At 36.2% G+C, this 24,952-nt stretch overlaps 1 long non-coding RNA gene across 2 annotated transcripts; it reads left to right on the top strand.

Moving 5' to 3' along the window:
* The first annotated feature begins 65 nt into the window (after window positions 1–65).
* On the top strand, window positions 66–22,064 carry LOC114885705. 2 transcript variants are annotated; one of them, XR_003791164.1, is made up of 6 exons: window positions 66–272; window positions 2,552–2,702; window positions 11,149–11,245; window positions 17,659–17,740; window positions 20,694–20,812; window positions 21,879–22,064. It is a non-coding gene; the product is annotated as an uncharacterized LOC114885705 (long non-coding RNA). The 2 variants fall into 2 exon arrangements; XR_003791165.1 differs by lacking the exon at window positions 11,149–11,245.
* Window positions 22,065–24,952: the final 2,888 nt, after the last annotated feature.

Below are 24,952 nucleotides of genomic sequence, written 5' to 3'. Positions count from 1 at the left end.
ATCACAGAAAGGGATAATTTTAATTCGTTGTGATAATTGCAAGAATAAGCCCAGATGGAATTCCCAAAATCATCTGGGAAAACTTGAAGGGAAGCTAGAGTTCCCTCAAGAGTTGTGGGGATGTATCTTTCATAGCTGATGTTTTGTCCTATTCTCATTTCAAAGGCTGGCTTGCCTTTGAGAAACAGGTTACAGATAGTTTTCTGCACAGAGAGAACCCATATCAGAACACAATGTTTTGATGAAGACTCCTGTTTCATGTCTCCTGAAATGTAAGTGAGTGTGTTTTACAGTACTGGGGAGCCATTTGATGAGGGAGGGCTGGAACCAGAACACGAGATTGACCCTAGCTGTCTCTCTCTGACTCTAGGGGAACAAGACTTGAGGCAATGGGGTGTTGTTCTTGAAAAGAACCTCATGTGAGAACATAATGGGCAGACATAATTTATTTAAGGCCAGTCTCTCAAGATACTGTGGGTCTTTAGCCAGCACAGTTCCTCTCAAAATGTATAATGGGCTCCCTCAGAGAGCACAAGAACTCAGGGTGGAATTTGAATGACTTCATAAGCTCCCAAATCCCATTTCCCTAGACAGCATCATCTGTATCAGTATATAACAAAACTATCAGTAGCATAACCTTAATAATTACAATTGCTGTGTATTAATCACATTAAGAGAGAAATATACTATTGTCAAACGGGTACAGAACTTCCTATAATACCTAAGCAGGTTGTAACTTTACACATACACTGCTTTGTGCTTCCCTCACTTTATCTTTCCAATATTAAAGTTTAGTTTGACATTGCCCCAGGCTGTTTAGCTTATCTTGCTGCTCTTCTAGGCTTCTGACCACTAATTTATGGGTTGTTTCTCTTGAGGATCTATCCCTTTACTGTATCTTCCCCACCATTGACCGTCCTGTTGATTTGCGGCTGGGGTTCTATTTATTTCACCCCATCTGCATGGTAAGCTATTCCAACGTACATTTTGTTAGTCTCTGATTTAGTGGGTGGTTTCTGTGATATATTTGTCTGAAAATATGTTAAGTCTTTCAAACAAGCCATGATCTCTTAGAACTCTGCTTGAAATACCAATCATTACCACCATTTGGAATAGTAAGTTAACCTCACTATTGTGTGCTTTTCTATAAACATAAAACTTCTAAATAAAATATTCAGTGTAAATACTGACTAAAGTAAACTGTAAAGGAAATGTCTAAGAAAAAAAGATAAACTGGAGCAAGATTTAAGCAATTACAACTGGGTAAGCACCGATTAAAGTATTTACTTGACTCTCAACCATGTATATGTATTTGCATATATATCCACATATATGCATGTATATAAAATCAAACTTCTGATATTTTCTCAGAATTAATTTCTATATCCTAATTTTTACTCTTTAGGTTCATAAATCTTTCAGTGTTGTGCTAGAAGTTACTAGTATTTGAAAGCTTAATGCATATCTACTTTGGGCAGGCTTTTGTATAGATACTCAATCCTTAATTGAGTAAAAAGTAGTTAGCATTTTCACCATCTTAGTTCTTTCATTAAGCTTTTCAACTGACTACCTAAGGCCATCCTATTTTCATTTGATAAGGGAAACAAAAACAAATCTTTTTGTATCATTTTCTTCTAAGGCATACTGAGAAAAGGAAATTAATATGTATTGATTCTCCTTTCTTTTCTTAGGACTGATTTAAGAAAACTCTGTGAATTCTCACATTTGCCCATTTTGCTAATTTCTGCTTTTATACTCTACTTCTGAAAAATGGTCATTGACTTTTCTATAACATGTTTAAACTGCTGCCACTTAATTTTAAAGATGCTGAACTCTGCTGCCATGAAAGTTTTAACACACCCTGAGCAAATCATATTGCAACTATTTTAAGTGAAACCAGAGAATGGCTTACCCCAAAACAGTAACTAGTTTTCCCGGTGGAGATAATTATTCAGAATAGTTCAGAATAAAAATCAAGACCATCAGTTTTGAGTATAAATAGAAATATACTCTAGGTTCTCTAGGTTGTCCTAAGCCTTGGTGAGTGCAAGAATGAAGAAACAATCAAAATTAAGTGAAAAGAAATTCTAGGCAATATATTTTTTTAAGATGTGATAAGAAAAAACCTGAAAGCCCACTCTGAGACCTTACAATTTCTAAAAGTGAAAGGAATGTCAAAACAGCATGTATAGGAATTTTTTAAAAATCTGAATACTCAGGACTTACCTCTGTGAAACAGCTACTGACTTGTAGAATCTTGGAGGTGATGGTAGCCAATCAGAATAAGCAGATTTTTGTCAAATATCAGATTCCAACATTAAATACACAATCAAAATCAAAGTCAGGCATCAGCCCACATGCTCCACATCTTTCCTGAAAAGCAAAAGATATGAACAGAAAGGATGACAACATGTTACCATGGGGAGGTCATCCAAAGAAATCATAATTAATTAAGCAAACACCATTAAAAATGAATTATTGTATTGTCACTGCAAACTTTCCTGTTATATTAGCTCCTAGATATTTTATTATTTCTAATCTCTTTCTGCAGGTACTGATGCTTTTTGATAGTAAGTGAGAGCAAACCAAGAAAAAATGCACATTGTGCATTAAGTCATCTCGTAAGTCTTTCAAGAACACCATTTGAGAAATGTTGATTTCCACATTGCTATACCCTTTGGCACACTGCGATGTATTAACTGGTGAGTAGTACATAAAATAAAACATCAACATTCTAAGTTTCATATTCATGACAGCTAATGAGGATTAACACAGTGGTCTTTTTTATAGATACATGTTTTGGAAAATGTCTCTCTATATATCATTAGTGTATAATGGCATCATTTAGAAATTTAGAGAAAAACATAGCAATTTTATCTTACTTAAAATATTCTTCTGAAGGGATTCACTTTCAAGTAATTCAATGTTCCTGAGTGCTGGTGACATTATCTTTTCAATAATAATTAGACAAAAATGAAATCATTGTGTCATGGAAAAATTTATTGCAAGTTGTATATAAAATCATTTCCCTCTGTTGCAGATTTTATCTTTCCTTTGGAATTACTCTGAGGTGAACCATTACAAATGATTATTAAGGGATACAATTAAAGTTGTGCTGCCTTCTGATGTTTGGGGGCATTAAATACCCCTGGTTCTTTTGATGTTTTTTGTAACTTATATTTCTTTCAAAGCTTAGGTAGCTTAATTTATATGACTAGGTGACAGTGTACTTCTTCTTATATGTCATAGAAAACTGATGAAAAGATGAGAATATATGGCTCATCATGATGATACTCAGGTATAAAGAAGTATTAGATAAAATGTAAAGTAATTGGGGAAAAGATTTATGTCTTGTGCCAGTCATATGAATTTTAAAAATACCTTTACTTTTTAACATTGAAAAAGTGAATGTTTACTATCTATTTTCTTTCTTATATTTACCTGTACCATACATCAGTACATGTGCGCATTCATTAAACTAAATGTGGGCTTTTATTTTGTAAATCAAGAAAATAGAAGCAGTTTCTATAGAGGAATAGAGAGGAAAATGAATGGAGGGGACCAGCATAGCTTTTGTTCCTTCAAACTCTCTGCTTTTGTTATTGTTTTTGATTACTTAGTGTTAGAGAAGCTATTTTGATGAGAGATTTTGGAAATTCATGTATAGCATATTTTGTTTTGGGATCCAGATGACAAAAGCTAGCAAAAAATTTTGGAGAAGTCAATTCTTACCACCTATACCAAACATTCTACAATGTTGTGTCTTCGATAACATTGACAGGTAGCCTTCTTTGTGCAAATGTTCTTGTAAGGGGTAGCAGCAATGAAAAGGCTCTTCAAGTGACTTGTTGTGTATCATTCTTCAAAAGGAAGATCCAGAGCAGAAGCAGAATGTGATGGGTATCATGTATGTACTGTAGCTGATAGTTTGGGTTGCAAACACACTTATATGTTGGGGGAATGTCCTAGAAAATATGTGGGAATCATAAAGATCCTGGTGGTTCTGCGTGAATAAGTGAGGGTATTTTATAGGAATATTGGTTTATTGATTTTATTGTAGGTTTATTTGTACTCATCAGATAAAGTGACTTAATATTTGGGGGTTGTACATTTTATCCTATCTTAGTTTTAATCTCTGGATTAAAGTCAGAATAAAGTGTAGATCCCAAAATATTGTGTTAGGATACTTTGTGTTAGCTGTCTCAGTGATGTGTGATATAAAGGTTTGTTTCTCGCTTAGGGGAAATCTGATGCAGGTCAGATGTCTTCCATTTTTAGTTATGCTTCGTGGGGGCCATGATTACCATGTTCATTGCAACAGAGGGAGGGAGGGAGGGATAGAAGAGGCACCCAACTCCTGGTACCAAAATCTGTATTAGTCAGCCTTCTCTAGAGAAACAGAATCAGTAAGACACAGATAGACTGATGGATTGATAGATGTCTATCTATCTATCTATCTATCTATCTATCTATCTATGTGTCTATCTATCTATCATCTATCATCAAGAGATTTATCAGAAGGAATGGCTCACATGATTATGGAGGTGAGCAGATCCAAAGATTTGTATGATAAATTAGCAAGCTGGGACCAGGAGAGCCAATAGTTTAGTTCCAGTCCAAAGGCAGGAAAAAAAATGATGTCACAGTTTGAAGGCAGTTAGGCAGGAAGAATTCTCTCTCACTTGGGGGAGGGCAGCCTTTTTGTTCTATTCAAGCTTTCAATTGATTAAATGAGGCCCACTCACATTAGGGAGAGCAATCTGCTTTACTCAGTCTATCTACCAATTTAAATGTTAATCTCATCCAAAACATCCTCACAGAAACACCCAGAACAATGTTTGACCAAATATCTGGGCACCTTGTGGCCTAGTCAAGTTGTCACATAAAATTAACCTCAAGTTTACACCTTGCAATTGGGCACCCATACAAATCTCCTTAAGCCACACTTAACCTTCAAATAAAGATAATACCAAGGTCATCACTCTACCTAAAATGATACAACTATCCTGTGTATGATAGAAAACTCACTAACTACTTTCTCAGAAGAGGAGGTGAAGCTCTTGAGTAATGTTTACTCTTTTTGATATCCTGCATTTAAATATGATGTACAGTTAACAATACTTAAATACTATGATATAAAATCAAACAATCAACGTATTATTTTACGTTATAAGGGAATAAGAAAGGGAAGAAAACAGACATTTGCTTAAAATTATACACACACACAAACTATCTGTTATAGTCTTAACAAAATAAGGAGGAAATACTTGTGACAATTAGAGTCCTTGGTGAGCCCTAAACATCTCCAGTATGATAGCTGAAGTTTGAAAAGTGAAAAGCACATATACAAGTCAAGCTTTGTACCAAAGCTTCAAAGTCAAACAGACATTTGTACTTTTGGACCATATAAAGCAGTTTTATTTGAGTATCAATTCTATGTTCTTTGCCTAAGTGAAAAAAAAATGATTTTTATGCCTCAGTTCTGGATGACTCTTCTATTGATTTTTTGCTTCCCACACTGATGATATAGCCACATTGGCTATTTCCTTAGGGAATCTCAGACATTTTCACTATAGAGTCTGCATTAATCAAATATGAAGTTATCCAGGTTATTCAGTAAGAAACGAAAGTCCACAGTAGATTCTATCATCTTGTAGTCATTTTTGAGGTGCAGACAAGCCTCTTCACCAACTATTCCTCTTCTCGTAAAAGTACATTTTTGGGATTCAAAAAACAAAAAAATTGTACCACATGGACTTATTCCTCTGTTTACCCACAAAGTATGGTGCTGCTATGTCATCTTCCCATCCAAAGCAACCATCATTCAGAAATAAAATTGTAAGAAACAGGTCTACTTCTACCCTTAAAGACTCTTCCTTCCATGAGTCTTGCTCTCTATCCAAGACTAAGCTAAACACCAGGTGTGCTTAAAGGTTTCTTGTTTATCTTCCTCTCAAACAAAACACAACTATATAAAAAATTATTATTATAACTATAGTAATAATAATTCTTATTTTACTGAAAAGCCACAGTTGAGAAAAAATGGATGAAAACCCAGAAGAAAGGAGAAAGGAAGGAGAACAATCAGGAAGCATGCTGCCAAAGGAACACAAATTAACGAGATGATTTTACTACCAATTACTCAAGTGATTTCCTAGATCTTTATTTACTTTTTTATTCTCCAGTAGTTTGATTGCAGCAGTTACCTCCTAGTTTGGCTCTCTTTACATGATACTTAAAAATTTGATAGATTTAGTCAACTAATGAGAATACTAAATTTACGTTTGTCATCATGTGACTATAACAACAAATATTCTCTGGATTAACATTTTTCTACTAAGTTCTCTTGAAATCAAGGACACATGGCTTGACCCAATTAATATACAAAACAAAGTTCTCTCTTTCACAACTTATTCCAATAGATGTGTTCAGTGGGGGGTATTAAGCAAGTCACCTGGTTCTTATTTAAATAATATTCTTCAGTTAAGCAAACCCAGGGTTATACACTTTATTATAAAGATTTCTTCAGCATGTAGAAGGGTGTACAGAGTATGTATACATCTGTGTGTTGGCATATGTATTTGTGTGTATGGATTCTGATGCAAAACAAGATGTAAAATTAATTCGAGATGGGACACAATCAAATCTCCAATTCAGTTTTGTAGTGTTCCTGATCAGCCTTTTTCTTTTTTTTTTTGACTCAGCGCCTTACCTTTAGACTTTGTTCTGAAAGAATATGGTCACTATCACTACTTTGTGACAATACAGATTTTCAGTCAACATGTTTGCAGTATGAACACTTCTTCTCATACTGTACTTATCTGCTTTGATGTTTCTGACTCTTTCCTTAGATAGGATTTCTTGTGTTATTTTCTTCTCCCAGATCAAAGAAATGTCACAAAGCCCAGGGATTTCATATCTTAGTGTACAGAAAATTCAAGGGTATGAAGTTTAGGAAGATTTAAAAGAAACATCTGAGTAATGCAACTCTGATAGCCAGGTGTTACTTGCAGCTTTATATTATCATATAGGGATGATAGAACTGAGATGAGGTCTGGGAATCACAATACATTTTTTTTTGGTATAAAATACAGTTTACAAAGAACATTCACATATATCATATATATTCATATATATTTATATATATACATATAAACTATATAAATATATTCATACATATTTACAGCAACTCTAAAGAAAGATGGAGCAGATATTATCTTAATTTCACCAACCACAAAATCAGGAGCCAAAGAATTTTTGTAAACTAATATTTTAGCAGTGGGACAATGATTAGAAACTATCTAATCTAGTGTATGTCAAACAATGCTAGTCCAAGTTTATACAGCTGGTAAGGGGTAAAACTAGGACTCTGGTATTCCCAGCCAAAGTTCTTGAGTAAGAATTGAGATTCAAAAGCTGGAGAAACCAGATATATAGATGAGATCCAAAAGACTAGAGTAAGACCATAGGCAGGCAATGGAGCCAGTGGTCAGAGTGATTGAGTAATAAGACTAGAGTAGTTTGAACAGGCAGAAGACTCCTAGGTCATTATTGGAAAGTGATGGGGGGCTATGAATTGGGAGTGTGCTATGTCAATCATCATGTTGGTATAAAAGCACAGAATCAGAAGAGACAATGTCTCCATAGAATTTCTGGACTGTGAAAGAAAGAACTTGGTCATCAGATTCACCAGTCAAATCAATGTTTGATCCAGACTGACTCTGAAACTCTTAAAGATAAAAATTAGTATATTTAGCATTTGTACAGAAAGAGTCACAGGCACTGCTGAATCATAGACAAGATTTAATACCAACGTGGCAACAGGCATTGACAGAGTGCTGGAACACTGGTCACTCAGGTGTGGCCTTAGGGAGTCGGCTTGCACAGAGTGATTCTCAGATAAAGTGAGAATGTTGGACTAGGGAGGGAGGGCATTAATAAAATATTTTGAGCTGTGAAGCCCTTTCTTCAAAGGATATCATGCACGATTACCTAGTCTGTAAGAGAAGCACACGTTGTTGAAGGTTGGTGGGGGACCCAGACTCCTGCTCTCTCCCACTCACCCCCTAGTTAGCCCCTAAAGTACACTTCCAAATCCCTCATGATCTACAGAGCATTGTTTAAAAATCACTAGATTAGATGATTTATAATAATACTTTCACTGCTAAAAATACTAGGTGACTGTGGTTCTAGATGCAGGCTTTTACATTTGTTAATGAAGGTAGAAGGGGTGTGTCATTGCTCTAATTTATGATGTTTGTCTATGACTTCTTGGATAAGTCTTGCAGGGAAGAAGATCCTAGCCGCCATCTGACTTTTACAGGACTCTTAAGTTTGGGGATATGATAGAGAATGAGAATTAAAGAAGCAAAAATATATGTCAAGGTTATAATTCCCACTTCCCAGGGTCAGGGGATTCATTGCCTTCTTGGGCCGGGGCAGGGAATCAGTCCTTCCAGACAGCCTGAGGGACTGGACATTGACAGCGTAAGTAGCATCTGCTGTCACATCAGGTACGGTTTTCTGAACACGGAAAAGCTGAGTCTGAGTAGAGTGGACGGTACTGCTTCATTTTATTCCCATTTTGGCTATTTCCTGACTTCGGGATTTTGGATGTATATCACCTGACATAGCAGTAAGCATGGTATTTAGCATGCCATTTGGAGAGTTAAGAGACTAGAATCTGTAGCCCTGGTTTGCTAATCCTTAGTTTTTTGACCTTGGGCACGTTAGGGTGTTCGGAGGAATAAATGAGCTAAGTGGCAGTACTAACCATATAGCCAAGCAATATAAATAGTATCTATAAATGATAGGTACAACTGGCCCATCAGCAATCATAGTGGTATTATAATTTCTTCTCTGTGACTAGTCTTTTCAGCAGCAAAACTATAATAACAAAATACCTAATAAACCCTTTTCTGGGGGTTTCCCTAGTGGTGCGGTGGTTAAGAATCCACCTGCCAACACAGGGGACACGGATTCGATCCCTGGTCTGGGAAGATCCCATATGCCATGGAGCAACTAAGGCCACGCGCCACAACTACTGAGCCTGTGAGCCACAACTGCTGAAGCCCGCAGCCTAGAACCCATGCTCTACAGCAAGAGAAGCCACTGCAATGAGAAGCCCGCACTACAAGGAAGAGTAGCACTCGCTCGCCGCAACTAGAGAAAGCCTGTGCGCAGCAACGAAGACCCAACGCGGCCAAAAATAAAATGAATAAAATCAATCAACCAATCAATCCTTTCTGGGGGGGGGGAGCGTCTTTTATTTCTATCCAGGCAGCTTTGTGATCTTTCTAGAGGTGGAGTCACATTTTGGGGGGGATTTAGCAGCAGAGTCTCATGCGTCCTCTTAGGCCTGATCTCAAAGCGTTCTGCAGGAGTCACTTTGTCACCTATTTTTGTGTAAGTGGAGTAAAGGGAACAGAGGTATGATTACTTGGTACATGCTTTAGGGGCAGGTATGGGACAGCACCCTAACATTCTTAAAGACAAAATACTCTTACCTGAGGTGACAACATTTATTATCAAGGAAGTGTAGAGATCCTTTGTTGCTGGTATAATAAGCAGGTGACATCAGGCCACAGAGGACATACATTTTCATAGTGCATCAGTATTTCCTTGATTTTGCTGTTACTGATAGGAGACATATAATTGGCCTTTGCTCATTCAGGAATCCTTATTATTTGCATGATTTCAGATTTTAATAAGATATTTGATTGACAGAGAAAAACTAGACTTTGAGGGAACTACGTAACAGACTATCCATAGTGTGGAATCTTAGAATATTTTCTAGCAAAATTTGATGGAATCCTTCTAAATAAGTTCAAACCAGGAAGAAACAATATTAAATAATCCTAAACACTGCAATGGAGTTTGGGACACTAAGGTTGATTAGGCTATTTGTCTTGTGATGTTCCCCAGGGTTATTTTGTTGAGAGTTTGCCATTAAGTGGTCTAATTGTGTCAGTGGATGGGGGCCTTTTCAATTTGCATAATTTCCTCAGGGGACCGTAGCTGCTAATTTGGTGATTAATTATCCATATTACACATTGTTTATTTGACCATGCCTAGATTAATTTCTTTTTCCCAGCAAATCACATTTAGATATAAATTTGCATATCTTGATTACATTTTAATGCCTTGGCTATCATTGTCTCTTCCCTGGACACCTCATCAGATTATAGAAGAGTGCTCAAGCAGAGAATGGTGGAATGTCTTAAATGACATTGCACATCAGTGGACAGATAATGCACATGACTTATTTTTAATGAAGAATGTGTTCTTCCATAGTCAAGTGAGTTATGACATCTAATGTACAATACATTTTGTGTTTTTACCATTTCCATTTTACCATTATCAATCAATTAAAAAAAGTCTTAATTTACATTTTGAATATTGCTATATATTTGTTTATCTCTTTTTATGTCAAAATATTTTATTTCTATTCATTTGTAATCTTGTATTTTGCTGTCAATTATTTGCAAGCTGGGTTAATATTTAAATTCTCTAATTAGTTAATCTTCTACCCAATTTTTTCCAAGATTTAAAACCACCAGGATTCTGGTGGCACTAAACCATAGGTTTCTTGTAGTCAAGGACTATGTCTCAATTTTTCTTTTATTTAATTTATCTCATAGAGTGTCTTTTTACTGCTATCATTATTGCAAAAATATATAATAATTAATATTTATAGCTACACATTTTTGAGCACTATCTGGGTTCCATATAGTGTTAAGAGCTTTACTTGCATCATCTCCTTTAGTTGTCAAACAATCTTACGAGAAAAGTATTATTTTCCTTGCTTTACAGTGAGACAATAAGTTTTAGAGATAGACAGAAAGGAATTTGTTCAAGGTCAGATAACTAGGAAATCATGTAGCTAAAATTAGAAACTGTTTTCCTTCCTCCCTCTCTCCCTCCTTCCCTTTCTTTCTTTGCACCATCTCTTCACAAGTCATGACCATGTATCACAACCAATCTCTTACTATCAATAGTCTCTTATTTAACATTTGTCTACCATTTTTACTCCACATCTTTAAAAAATGTTGGTTTATTTCTCAAATATCTTTTAACCATTCTCAGGCTGCAAACTGTTAGTCTCCCAAATATTCTTACCATTTATATTGGCTTCTACTCACCCTACAGGCATCCTAAGGCTCAGTTTCCCTACATCAACTCTGTGAATCCTTACCTTCCAGCACCCAGAGCTAACCAGCAGAGCTGAGGGTGTCACAGAACTCTGGTATGTCCTGTATGATTATCTTAGTTTGTAACTTTACCTAAGCTTCATCGCTACTTAGAGATTTTTGTATACTCCTTGCTGCAAGAGTCACATGGCTGTTTTAATTATCTTACAACTTCTTTATGCCATTTGTGTGGCATTTAGTATATTCTGCTTTATGTTGTATATATGTGTTTGTGTGTGTGTGTATGTGTGTAGTTCTAGACCGTACTTCTTAGAGGTCAGTCCTCATTTTTAATAAATTTTTGTAGCACCTATTATATCTATTAAATTTTTATTTATTTATTAACAAATATTTATTGAATGAATTCTATGTGTTAGAATGCTCTAAGCATAGGGAATCCTGCAGTATCCCAAATGAGAACACTTCCTGCTCTCATGAAACTTATATTCTATCAAGAGACATACAAAAAATACATAAAGAGATAAATAATCAAAATAATAGTAGATAATAATTAAGTTACTTATCCCCTACAAGATTATTACCATTAATGACAATAGAAGTGGAAGGAATCCTTGGATAGGAGTCATGACACCTCAGGTCTAGTCACAACTTAGACATGAATTAGGTTGCATCAATTGTTCTCTCTCGGCCTCCATGTCCTCTCCTGTAAAATGAAGGAGCCAGCCTGGATAATTATAAGGCACTCCCCTTCCAGCTTACTACAGTATGTTTCTAAGATCTATGATGCTGCTATTCATATCTAGAAGCCCCAATTGATGCATCAAAGTATGCAGAATATCTTTGAAAAGATACTGTAAATGCCTTCTGGGAACAGTTTCATTTTAATAACTATTATGACAAAAGGAACACTGTGTCTTTTATTAAATTTGTCTGTTCTCTGGTGTTGATAGTATCTTCAGAATATAAATTGCACAATATAATATAATAAAACACAGTTTAGAATTGTTTTCATAATAGCACATGCCATAGTACTCGGCCATAAACTAAGAACTGAAAGTACATCTCGTTCTGTAAACTCATAATTTTCAGCTGTCTAAAAACTTGGTGTAAAAAGGAAATTAATAAGAGAAAAACATTTCACAGCATGCATGCACAGCATAAAAAAAAGATTATGATCTTTGTAGGAAAAAATAAAGCAGGGATGTCATTTTTGTGGAATTTGATAACCTAGAAAAATGTTTGTATTTTTTAATCTTTGTTTTTGCTAATAATTATTGCTGTCACGTGTATTTATTCATTGATTCTGTAATTCTCTTAACAAGCATTGGTTTAGCAGTTACCATGTACTCAGCTCACTTTAAGATCAGCTAATGTGCAGATTCATTAGACATTAAAAGAAAAGGTGGCCCTGGAAGCTTGGAAGTCGTGAGATTTACGTTAAGGATAAGTGAATATCTTATCCAGCTGATAAACATCAGCTGAAGTTGAATACCTTTAATTTGAGTTTTGCCAACCTGTAGGATTAGCTTAAAAGTGATTTTTTTCTAGTAGCATTGCTAAATTAACTTTGGGAGATCGTTAGTTAACATGGGCATATGGTAAGTAAAAGTACAGATTGGATGCAAAGCTTGTTGTGGTAATGCAGTTTTGTTAATCAACTTTCTTGCCATTGGGACCAAAATTATGGGTTTGCTTTTTGTGGATCTGGATAATATAATAATGGCATTAATAATATTATTATTTATTGTACACTTAACATACGTCATGGGCTTTATTCTCTCATTGTATAGGCATCATTTCACCATATTCTTGGGAGAAAATAGAAAAAAAACAGCAAAGTTACTGTCTTCATAATGCTAATTCAGGAAGCTCATAGTTACAAGAGCGTGTGATAAATGCTAAGGAGTGTATGGAAGCACGTACTAATGGTAACCAGCCTAGCCTTAGAAGAGTTAAGTGGACAAATTTACACATTGTGTGTGGTTTATTTTTGTGGTATTTTTTAAAATTCCTATTGGAGTATAGTTGATTTACAATGCTGTGCTAATTTCAGGTGTACAGCAAAGTGAATCAGTTACACACATGCATATATCCACTCTTTTTTAGATTCTTTTCCCATATAGGCCATTACAGAGTATTGAGTAGAGTTCCCTGTGCTATACAAAGGTCATTATTAGTTATCTATTTTAGATATATTAGTGTGTATATGTCAATCCCAGTCTCCCAATTTATCTCTCTCCCCCCTTACAGAGTTTTGATTGTTTAAAATCTTAGGTAGATATGACAATATACATTATACAGATAAAGAGATTGAGGCTGGAAATGATAAGTGACGAGACCAAGATCATGCAGGTAGAAATTTTGACAGCTGAAGTTTTAACCCTTAGTTCCAAAGCACTTGCTCTATTTGCTACAGCAGAGGTTGCAATTCCTGTCTCTTTCCCAAATGCTTGCTTGCTGATGGCTGTAGGGAAAATGATTAAAGGAATGTGAGCAGAGCAATAGAAAAGCAGATAAACAATGACAACAACTACACATGAATATATACACATATACACACTATATACATAAATATATATACAAACTAATAAATGCCCGTATTCACACATACACATATTCTACTTTTTTGAGTCAATGGACTCATCCTGCTGCAAAAAAATGGTATAAGAGGAAAAAATTGGCTTGCGGAGCCAAATGACAGTATTTAAATTCCATTTTCAACACATGCAAAGTGAAACTGCCTCCTTTAGAGGCTCATGTTCCACATCTGTAAAATGACATTAATAATAATATTTACCATTCCCATATGTTGAATGTTACACATTCAATAATGCACTTGTAAGCCATTGTAAATATTAAATGTTCTACATATATCAGTAGTTTATTTTAAAGGTGGTGATTTGTATGAAATTCTCAGATGCCAACGTTAATCTACCAGCCTCTCTGCTCAGGGTCCAGTCTAGGTGAATTTGAGGCAGCAGTAGATGAAATAAAGAATTACATGAATAATTACATTGCTCTTATCATGGTATTTTTGAAGATTCATTTTTATACTAACATGTGGAGTCATCTGGATAAATAACATCTTTTATGTAGAAGACAAATTGTGTTGCTAGATTCAGTGGTCTCAGTTCACCTATCCAGAACTATGACACACTGATAACGCTGCCAGAAAACACGTTTGCTCCAGTTTCTACCTTTATAGACACTATTCTTCATCATCTCCCTGCCCTCTTTTTTTTTTTTTTCTTTTTGCGGTACGCGGGCCTCTCACTGTTGTGGCCTCTCCCGTTGCGGAGCACAGGCTCCGGACGTGCAGGCTCAGCGGCCATGGATCATGGGCCCAGCCGCTCCGCGGCACGTGGGATCCTCCCGGACCGGGGCACGAACCCGTGTCCCCTGCATCGGCAGGCGGACTCTCAACCACTGCGCCACCAGGGAAGCCCTCCCTGCCCTCTTAAAGCTGTAGTGTCCTTGGGATTAGGACATGGACTTCTTTCCTTTCCAATCTACATTCACTGCTTTGGTGATCTCATCCACTCTGATGACTTTTAATGTCATTTAGATCTTGAACATTTATTTTTTCAATACAAACTTTACCCCTGAGCTCCAAATTCATATACTCAACAGCCTACTTGACATCTCCACTTGGATGTCAAAAACACATCTCAAATTTAACACGATCTACCCTGAACCAATGATAGTAATACCATTCACTCTTACTTGTCCTTCAACTTTCTCTCATTTAACTTAACAAAATGTTATCTATTTTGTTGCTCAGATCAACAACTTTCATATAATCCTTGACCCATTTCTTACCCTCAAATGCACATGTGGTCTATCACCACATTTGACTCTACTTGCATAATTTGACCCATTGTAGACTCCAGGGCTGCCATCAAAACTATCCTCACCTTGCATCTGGATTAGACAAGAACCTACCTGCTGTCCTTGCTTCTACCCTTGCCCTATTCTGTGGTCTATTCAACACAGCTGCCAAAGCAATTCTCTTAAAATGTAAGCCAGAGCACATCACTTCTTTGCTAGAAACTTTCCAATGATTTCCCACTCCACTTAAAACAAAAATCAAAGTCCTAACAGCAACCTAGATGACATTCATTTGCAGCACCCTCCCCCAACCTCTCCGACCTCCTCTTCTTTTGTCTCAATCTGCTCCAGTCTCACTAACTCCTTGCTGCCCCTTGAAGCTCCAGGCACCCACTTTTGGTCCTTGGCAATAACTATTTCCTCTGCCTAGAGTACTTCCCCCCAGATATCTGAACAGAGCCCTCACCTCACTCTTGTTTTACCAAAATACACCTCTGTGAAACATGCTCTGGTCATTCTCCCTAAAATTACACTATGCCTATGTTTTATATTACTTTTTCCTGCTCCACATTTCCTCCTTGACAGTTATCACCATCTAATTACTTTATATTTTACTTATTTGTCTGTGTCTTATCTACATCCCCGCTTCATAGAAAATAAGTTCCAAAAGTACTTTTGTCTGTTTTCTTTGTCACACTACCCTTAGGACTATAACAATGCCTGTAATATAGGTGCTCATAAGTATTTATTGAATTGATGAATTAATGAATTTTGTTACACACATACACACATATCAATAACATATATATGAGATATGTGTGTAACATATATGTTACATTAAAAAAATCATACAAATGTGCCCTAAACTTGAACAATCTATATAAATATCTCAAACATCTATTCTATTTAATTGTATAGGCACACTCTGAAGACAATTTGCATCAGAAAAAAGCCTGTATTCATTCCTTAAATAAAGGACTATTGGGAATGTTAGAGAGAAATTAGGACAATCTGAAGGCAAAATTAGTTGTGTAAGTTTGCAGATATCATAGAAATATGCAGGCCTAATTAGCTTAAAAATTCTCCCCAAGACTACCCTACTCAGCTGGTGGGCAAAACAAAACATCATGAAATGTTACCATTGCCACAATGTGAACCCGAATTTCAGCATAGATTATTTAGTTGTAGCTTCAAGTGCAGTTTGCTTAGTAGTCAAGCAATGCAGCAGCTCTGGTGAAAATATGGCACATTCTTTGTGTAGCAATTAAAGTCTGCATTTTTAAGTTGAAGTTAATAAAATGGATAGAGTTGCATTTTCACCCAGAAGTCGGTACCATCAGAAGCTGGTACTATCCTCATAAAAGGAAAACAGGAAATATTAAGTTGACCTAGAAATATATTAAAGACAATTGAATAATAGGAAGTAAGTGAGAAAGCACTTAAGAAATTTTAAAATATATATTGGTAGGTCTTATTAATTGTTATCTAATTCTATAGTACCATGTTGTATCTAATGAATGTTTGCCTTGCCTTCTTCTTTATTATAAGGTTATAGAGGGTAAAAATCATAAAGGCAGGTAATTGGTTACTTAGTGTCCACACTTAGTCACGTAGCATATTAGAGTAGCAAGTAGGGAGCAAATAACAAGCCAGAGCTGGAATAAAATTCCAGAAATGTGGTCTTCTCAAAATTATGTGGTGGCCTGAGGATTTCCCCAGGAATCTCCATTTAGTTGGTATAAAAGCCATCTGGTAATCCTGAGATAACCAGATTTAGGGTGCATTTCTGGAGTAATGTATTTATTCAACAAATATTTTCTGAATTTCTAGTATGTTCCCGGTATTATTCCAGGTGCTGGGGATACTGAGGTGAATAAAAAATTCCTTTCCTTATGAAACATATACTACAGAGTGATGGATAGTCAATAACATATAGCATTGCGTAGTATCAGCATTGCGTACTATTATAAGGTTAGATAGAAAACAATAAAGCAGAGATAGAGCAAAAGGGAGGGGTGATTTTTCTTTTCATTTTTTATGACTTGGAAAGAAATTGTGTCTCTGAAGAGGAGACTAGGGAAATTACATGGTGGAACTGTCAATGGGACTATACGGAAAAAAACTCTCCAGGTAGAGGGAACAACACAATTCTGGGAGTGGTGAGGGAGGGAGGGCATGTTTGGTGTGTTTGAAGAATATCAGGAAGCTGATGTGGTTGGCACCCAGAGAGTTACATCGTGTAGAGTTTTGTAGGTCAGGGTCAGATCTTTGGACTGAGTTTTGAATGAAACAGAAAGTTATGGGGGCTATGGTGAATAACAGAGTGTCTTTACACGATTCATGTTTTAAAGGATAATTATGGCTATCATGTGGCAAATGCATGATAAATGATGTGAAGTAGAATTGGGAAACCATTAGGAGGCTATTCCAGTGTGCAGAGGAGACATGATGGTGGCTTGCACCATGTATAGTGAAGAACGGCGAGTATTTTTTAATACAACATGAAAATAGAGCTTATATGATTTGGTAGCACACTGAATACGGAGAGAGAAAGCACAGATCAAGAATGTCACTTAGGTTTGTGTCATTTACTAAGGTAGAAAACACCTGAGGAGGGTAAAGTTTGGGGGATGTTGAAACTCAGAGTTCATTTTACAGATGTTAATTTTGATGTTTCCAGGGAGTAACGTTGAATGGGCAGTTGTACAGATGAGAGTGACGTTCAGAGGAGTGGACTACAGATAAAAAAAAAATTTGAAGATGTAAGTATATGGAGAGAAGAGAACAGCGAGATGCACCTAGCAGACACCACATCCATTAGGAAAGTATAGCAAAAGCAAGAGCAGAAGATCTGTCAGGCATGCTGGATTTTAGGTTGGACACAACTTAATCCTCTTGAAGATTTATTGCATGATGTCCTTATCAGCACAAACACTCAGACACAAAGCAGCAAGCTGTTTTCAGATCTTTTTCTTAGTCTTTACAACACCTGTGGTCCTTGGCTCAGGACTATGGATTTTTGCTAATAACAAGACAGGGTTGAGCAATCAGGTCTTTACAGAGCACCATGCACATGGAGAGTATACAGTCTGAATCAATTAATTAATGATAAGAACTTTTCCCCCTCAGAACTGAGATTCAATATTCCCAATGTCCTCTAAATGTCTGAAAACATTAAGTCAAATAAGAAGGCCTGGGACTTACAATATAAATGGTTCCTGGACAGTGGGTGCAAGTCCAACTTCGATGAGTGAAGGCATCACTTCTTTTGGTGCTTGCAGCTTACGTTGAAATTTTATCTTATGCCAATCCATTTCTTTTCTTAAGAAAACAAAATATCTTTGTCCTGAAAATAGTTTCCTTGGATGCCCCACTGTGTTATTGAGCCAAACTTGGGCCTACTTGCTTGATGCACAGCAAAGAAACTAATCTACTGACACCAGGTTGTGGTGAAGGAAAGTATAGCATTTATTTCAGGGTCAAGCAAGGAGAATAGGCAGCTCATGCTCAAAAGACTCAAAGCTCCCTGATGGCTTTCAGGGAAGGATTTTTAAAGAAAGTGGGAAGGAAAGGATCACAGGGAGTATGATCAGCTCATGCATAATTCTCTGATTGGTTGATGGGGAGGTAACAGGGTGATGTTTCAGGAATCTCAATCATCAACCTTCTGGTTCCAACCAGTCTGGGGTCTACACGCTGGTGGTGAGCATGCAGTTAACTTCTTCCACCTGGTGGGGGTTTTAGTATCTGCAAAACAACTCAAAGATATGGCTCAGGATATTATCTATAGCCCTTGAGGAGGAATCAAAGGTCCTTGACTTTGTTTTACAGCTAAACTATTATTATTTTGTCTTGTTTGACTGCTTTTCTTTGTTTCTGTATTTTCTCACCTCTCTGATTAAATTTGCTCTTTGAAACTGGGAGAAGGCCTAGGAAGCTAAAGTTTTCTATAAACAAAGGTGGGGGACAAGGCAGGGGGGGAGGTGGTCTTCCCCTGGGAAGGCCCCACAGTGTCCTGATCTCTTTCAACTGGTCCTTTTCTTCAATATGTAAAATGTTTTAATGGGCTTATATCCATATGAATTCAATAGGTCTTATCCTGTATTTATGCAATCAAAAGTTTCTCCAGTGTATGAATAATCCTTCCTCATTTTCTCATCAACTCTGGTTACTTTGACCCAGTGACTACTGGTTTAGTGTGATGTCAAGGTCAATTGGACTTCACTGTCATGGTGAGATTATACAACTATGAGTTTTGGTCACTATTGTAAGGGGAGCTTGTTTATGATAAGAAATGTTGGAAAAATGAGACGTTGCAAGTGGAGATATGATAAATTAACATGTCAGAGGTTGCCTTAACATTATATATAAATACTAGTTATTTAATGTTATTCACTCCACATTATAAGCTTATGTTTAACCTATAATTTATTCATTCAACAACTAGTGAGCAGGCTTTAGTTAGACTCTGGATGTACAGTGGTGTAAAAACAGACACTAGGTTTACCAGTAAGCTTCCATGCAGACAATAAACAAGTAAGCACCCTGTAAAAATATAGCAAATTACAACTTATGAGGGAAACAAACGGTGCAAAGAAAGATGGGACTTGCTTAGGTAGAGAGACCAGTAATAGCATTTCAGAGGAAGTGACAATTACATTGAAACTTGAAGGATTTAAAATAAAAGAGTCAACTGTGTAAGTACTGAGGGAGATGGGAACAGTGTTATCAAATTCCTGAGACAGGTGTGTTAGGGAAAGATTAAGACATTTGTGTTGAAGAGGGGAGAGACAAGTAAGTGAAGGAAAAAATAGAACAGGTGAGGTTGGGAGGCAAATGAGGTCTTTGAACCTTGGTAAGCTTGTTAGTATTTCATTTTGGAAGTAGACCAAATAGCAGCAAACACTAGCTTTACATGAATCAGTGCTTGCCTCTTCAGATCAGAGTCCTTTTACCCTTTAAAATTCCATACTAGTTGATATGTTATGTAATAGCATATCCCCTATGAGCTTTATGATTCACTTTATCCTGGAGATTATTCATTTATTCCTAATTTCTACCATCTTATTTTAAAAAATCTTGAATCATAATAAGTACCTAATGTAGGTGTTAGAATCAAAGAGGCCTGGTAAGTATGTATGGGTAAATAGTTAGCTGTGTGACTTTTGGCAATTAATCTGAGTGTTAGTTTTCCTTAGCAACAAAATGGTAATAAAAATATTTACATAGTCAAGTTGTTGTAAGAATTAACTGAGATGATACATATAATGTGCAAGGTCTCAATAAACAGAAGATTATTATTGTTATTGTCATTATTATTATTATATTATTATTATTACGGCAACTACTGCCCTTATGGCTGTTAGATAAAATCATTTTCTTTTTGCTTTAGAATAAAATATAAGCTTAAATATTTATCTTAAACAATGGCAAGTTCTGAGCAAAGTTTATTTTATATGCTATCTGAGGGAAATAACAGAATATAAATAGAGTAGCCTCCCCAGAGGGATGGCCCAAGTGTATAAAGAGTTCTGAAGGTAATTGTGGTTTCTTCCTAGATTGGAAATAGTTATTCAAAGATTTACAGAAATCCAGCTTACCAAGCACCTATGTACATGGTTTTTTTTTTCTTCTTTGCGTCTTTGTGCTGTATATTAGAGGAAATAAAACAGCAGAGAAATTACAAGATACCATGAAGCATTTCTTTCGATTAAGTTTCAGAAGCAGATTGTGAAACTCATTCTAGAGAAAGAGTGAAGAAATACATAAGTTGTCTCTAAAGGCTTGTCCTTACACTGTAGTGAAGCTTTGGAAATGAAGCTGACAGTATGAAGGTATGAAGGGCTTCTTTGGGATGTGAATGGAGGAATGACTGTATAATGTTACTTTGAAGAAGTTCTGTTTTGACTAGCGGTATTTTTCAATGGTGTATAACTCTTAAATTAAAAATAGATATTTTTATAGATATGGTAAAGAGTTAATCCTAACATCTTAGTTAGGGAAAAACAAATTAGTGAGTTGAGTATGTCAAAATGTCTTAAGAATTATCTAGACAGGACTCAGTCATTGTAACTGGAGGGGGCAGACTGGTCACTTTATATGTGAGTAATGCAGAAAATATACAAGGAAAGTAATCCTGAGGAAGTTGTATACACAAGAGGTTCGGTTTGAGAGTCAAATCCCAATGGCAAAGGTCTCCAAAAATGTAACCAGAATGGAGACTATAGGATTTGCTATTTTAAAACATTTCTAAATTCGATTTCAATATTATAAAATTTAGTGAAATTTATTATGTATGCACTACTTGTTAAACCAGAGGTGTACACAGATGAAAAAAATTGTACCTGTCCAGGAGAGATGACACATAAATAAATGAGTGTAATACAATGAGAAGTAGGGTGTATAGACGACGGTCTAGAAAATGTCAATGGTTTAGCATTCTAAAACTTGGTACGTAGCTGGATCTAATTCTTTGTTACATTATAGTACATATAGTACTACACATGTGTGTAGTAAACATATATCTGTGTGCATTTATATGCAGTACATTATGGGGTTATGATGCTTAGTGATAATTAAGAAAGCTCCTCTAGAAATAGGACATCTGTGACCCTATAACCTGGTTCTAACACTTACCGGGAAAATTATTTAAACCCTCTAAGCTTTCATTTCTTCACATGTGAAACAGGAATATTTGTATCTATTCCATAGCCTTGTTAAGATTACATAAGATAGTGCTAGTTAAGCACTGGCCCAGTGACCGACACGGATTTCAAGAAATATTAGCTATTACTTTCATGTTGCTTTTGTCACTTTTAGTAGTAGTAGCAGCAGTTTTATAAAATCAAGGTGACTAAAAGAATAGTTTCTCAGTGGCTATTATTCTCCTATCTATCTTAGAGGACACATATCGAGAAGATCTTTTCCAGACTTTCATTGTATCAAGAATAGAGGGACTTCCCTGGTGGCGCAGTGGTTAAGAATCTGCCTGCCAATGCAGGGGACACGGGTTCGAGCCCTGGTCCGGGAAGATCCCACATGCTGCAGAGCAACTAAGCCCATGCGCCACAATTACTGAGCCTGCACTCTAGAACCCACGAGCCACAACTACTGAGCCCACATGCCACACTATTGAAGCCCGTGTGCCTACAGCCCATGCTCTGCAACGAGAAGCCACCGCAATGAGAAGCCTGCGCACCACAACGAAGAGTAGCCCCCGCTCACCACAACTAGAGAAAGCCTGCACACAGCAACGAAGACACAACGAAGTCAAAAATAAATAAATAAATTTGAAAAAATAAAATAAAAAGCGTTTAAAAAAAAAAAACATTTCTGTGACATTTGCTAAGTGCCCAGCAGTGATGTAACCGCTATACAAGTATTAATTCATTTAATCAGCATAATAATGAGATAGCAATGATGATCATTATACTGTGTCACATTGTACTAACGGGGAAGCTTCTCTACTAACCACTGAATGGGAGGAAAGGCAATTTCCAGAAAATTAGTGCTGACGGGATAACCCCTTAAATACACTCTCTCCCTCTCTCTCTCATATTGGAAAATAGATCCAGATTATACTACAACTCTCCAACTTTCCTTCTAATAATATGTCATGTACATCTTTCTATGGTATTACCCATAGATCCACCTCATCATTTTTTCAGTTTATTGAGTTTCAGTTTTGCAAGATGAAGAGTCCTTGACACGGATGGCGGTGGTGGTTGCACAGCAACACGCACATTCTTAATCCCACTGAACTGTACACTTTAAAATAGTTAAGTAGTAAATTCTGTGTTATGTGTATTTTACCTCAAAAAAACACTGGAGAAAAAGAAAGTCTATAGAATGTCAAGGCTGTACTAGATTTTGAATGATATATAGATAACTTCAAAATCTTTACTTTTATAAGCAGTGCTGTAATAAATATCACAATAATTTTCTTCAAACACTGATCTTCTGTAGAGTATGATAAGAAAATAACAACTATCATTTATTGAGTGTTCACTGTGTGCCAGGCACTACACTTTATACAGATAATCTCGTTTGAACCTCACAATAACCCTATAAAGTTGATAATCCTTGCCTACTCTTTTCAGATGATGCAGGATGTTCCTTGCACAGGAACACCTGTTTGAAGTGGCAAGTTGGGGCTGACATCCAGTTTGAACATCTTTTACCAGCAGTGGCTCTGAAGTTCCCTGCCCTGAGGTTTCCCCTAACTTGTATGATACAGAACCAGGGTTGAATTCAGGAAGTCTCACATGAGAATACACTGAATCACTACACAAATGCCTCCTGTAGAACTAAATTCCCAGGAGCACAATTGCTATGTCAGAGGGTAGACACGTTGAAGATGTTTCTTTCAAAAAGAGTTTCACTTTTTACTCTCCATCAATGGTTTTTGAGAGTGTTTGTTTCCTCATGCCCTAGGTAATCCGGATATCACAATTCCTTTTTTTATTTGTTAGGTGTTTATTATCATAGTGCAAAAAGTTGCCAGACAATGCTATATTTTTTTCCTGGAAAAAGTCATTGTGGTTCTTTTATCCAATCTATGGTAATTGACACTTTTCTGTTATTTGACTTTTTGTCAAAAGTAGGTGTTTTAAAATCTTGGAAAATTGATGTTGTGATGGCATTGATTTTGCTGCCTGAGCAACCTGACTTGACATACACTGACACACTTGATAAAGGGATTTGTTTACACAAAGTTGTAGACTTCTTTTGGGTGACATTTTGAAATTTTTGAGAGCAGACAAAGATACTTAAATGCCTTATTGTATTTTTAAAGGCCGTTTCATCCATTGCAAGGTCATTTCCCTTGGTATGAACAAAATCAATTTTATTAGAATATTTGCCAACCATAAGCTGTATTTATAGACAGCATATGTGCTTTATATCAAGCTACTTCAAAGCCTGTGTTAATAGAATCATCAAGGCCCTCCAGTCCAGGCGTACTTGTAAATTGCTAGTGTGTCCTTTTATCTTTTAAGATCTTCTGATGTGGAGAGTGGATAAAGGTTTGGAACAATTTTTAAAGACTCATGTAAAATTTCATCCATGCAAAAGCATTTTACTCAAATGCTTTTTCTATTAGATTAGTGCAAACTTTACCTCTCATTTTAATCTAGTCCATGCATTCACATTTTTAATTCTGTTTACCATCTTTTCATGCCCAATAAACGTGTTGCCTCAAATAAAGAATTAGATCTCATTCTCAGTTCAACAGAATGACTCGGAAGAGTCTCTGATAACACACATATTCAGTTTTCCATTTCTTTAAAATAGATATCATGGCAACCAAAATTTTAAAATTCAATAGTACAAGCAGATTGTATGAAATCTCTCCATGTCTAAGACTTTTATTCTTATGAGCCTTCCTTAGAGAACCCGTAATACATTTGTGTTTCTCTTGAGCCTCAAGCATGAGAGCAGTTGCTTCTTTTCATTTGGATACTGAGTTAAGGTGAGTATTAGGGCTAGATATGTCTAATAATCATAAATAAGTTTTGCTCACAGTTATGTCAACTCATATGTTCTTTGTGGTTTTTTTATATAAGGTCAAGCAAATGAAACAGTAGGACATGTGAATAGTTCCAGCTCAATTCTTATTTGGAACAATATCATTCCTGGCTACAAACAACAATGTGGTTCAGGTTACATCCTGATTCAGACACAGAGATAATAAGTGATCAGTTAGACCCCAATGACTGCAAGCAGTAGAAACTAATTCTAGCTAATTCATACAGAGAAAAATGGACATCAGTTAGCTGGATGATAAGAAGAGCAATGGGAAGGTGATGAGAAGAGTAAAGAGTCAAGCTACTTCTACACTCAGAAGATCTGTGGGTTTAGATTACAATAACTACTCCAAATGAACATGCTTCACCTGATATTTTTTCCTGCACCAGCATCATGCTTTTCAAGATTTAAAGCCTTCAAAGAGAGAATCTGATTAAACTTGCTTAGGT

Source organism: Monodon monoceros, unplaced genomic scaffold, assembly GCF_005190385.1.
Source record: "Monodon monoceros isolate NGI ecotype Baffin Bay Population unplaced genomic scaffold, NGI_Narwhal_1 Super_Scaffold_6, whole genome shotgun sequence".
In the NCBI taxonomy this organism is placed as follows: domain Eukaryota; kingdom Metazoa; phylum Chordata; class Mammalia; order Artiodactyla; family Monodontidae; genus Monodon; species Monodon monoceros.
Note: the sequence above shows the minus strand (reverse complement) of the source record. Positions and strands in the feature narration are given on the sequence as shown.